Consider the following 1,628-nt stretch of genomic DNA (forward strand, 5'->3'; position numbering starts at 1 on the left):
TGCCAATTTTTTTTTTTTTTTTTTTGGTTTTTTGGTTTGTTTGCCGTAGCTGCAGGTGAGTGCATTTGTTGCAATAATTAATTGTAGGTAAAATGAGTGAGATGTTACAAGGGAAGTGGCGGGCTTCAGCTTCACAGACACGGCAGAGCGGTGTAAGTGCCTCCCTCATGTATGACTATGGTTGGCTGTGGTGGGTGGTTGGTTCGTCGCCTTAATAACCCGGATGGAAGGCTGCATGAAAAAGGCGCGTCACTTGGATATGAAGTGAGCGATAAAAAGAGAGAACAAGAATTCAGGAATAGAATCGCGCGTGTCTAACAGCCGACCCGGTCATGTGTGAGGTTGAAGCCAGGCTAATACACAACGTGCATACACAGCTATTGTAGTTAGTGGTGGGAGCCTTTTTTCTGTTGCGACGGAGCTGGGAATTGAACGTCTTGGCATTGATCTGTTGGCACTGAAAATGCGGTCGGTATGTATAAAAACGAGTGGATGGGCTTGCATATCGGTTGTACCGGCTGAAGGAAAAAATACCAATGATATGCCCGTGTTGAGATGAAAAAAAGCGGCTGTATAAAGGCTGTAGACTGTAGGCTGTAGGCTGAGTCCAGGCCGTGTATTTCTTTACCCAAGCAAAGGCTTGGAGGGGCAAATGCACCCCCTCTCCCCGTTTTTTTCTGATTCAAAACATCATTTCAGTATTTCATCGTATTTATTTTATTTATTTGATTAACCATGCGGTGATGCCGTACACTTTTGGACTCTCAAGTTGCCGCCGGGCAAAGTCGGAGGCCGGGTGCTTGCATGCATCAACAGACGCGCGCAAGTACGAATTACTGCCAGCACCTTTGCTAACTAAGGTTTTGGCCCAGTCCCGCTCAGGCTCCTGTTCCGTCAACACGTCACGGCCATTTGGTTTTCTCTTCTTGTCCTGGTCAGGTCAACGGACGGACGTAGCATCACGGCAAACGTGAGCCGAGACGAGTCAAGCCGATACGTAGGTACGATCCCCTTGTCTCATCACCATCACCACTACCAGTACGTACTCGGTGTCTTGTAAAGTTCTCAGGTACCAAGGTACATACGTACACAGAGAGCCGGCGCAAGCCGCGGCTGGCCAACGGTGCGGTGCCCGTGCCGTCGTCGCATCCTACCAACGCCACGCTACTCATAACTAGTACGTCTCTTTGATTTCTCAATTCGCTAAGAATTCCATCATTTGTGACTTGGCCTCTTTGTCTAGCCCTGGTTCGTGAAAACTCGGAACGGGCTGGTGATCAATTGAGCCGCAGCAAGGGGGGGGGGGGGGCGTGTGCAGACGGGCTGGCCTGGGGCTTGCACTCTTGGCTTTTGCGGGGAGCGCCAGTCCAGTCCTGGAAGCAGACAGGCAGGCACAGCATGCGACATCCAGCCCCAGCTGGGCTGCGTGAAGCGCTGGATTTTCATCGTGTTGGCATTATTCCCAGGCGGTTATTGGTTCATGGCCGGGCTGCCAAGGTACGGTCCTATAACCCCCCCTTTCCCTCTCTTGTAAGTGGCCGAGGCAGAGAGAGGCCTAGCAAGTATACGGGTATGTAGCCTGCTGGAATGTCCGTATAATTTTCCATTCAAGTGGCAATAGCAACCTT

Source organism: Cordyceps fumosorosea, assembly GCF_001636725.1.
Source record: "Cordyceps fumosorosea ARSEF 2679 chromosome Unknown scaffold_4, whole genome shotgun sequence".
Taxonomy (NCBI): domain Eukaryota; kingdom Fungi; phylum Ascomycota; class Sordariomycetes; order Hypocreales; family Cordycipitaceae; genus Cordyceps; species Cordyceps fumosorosea.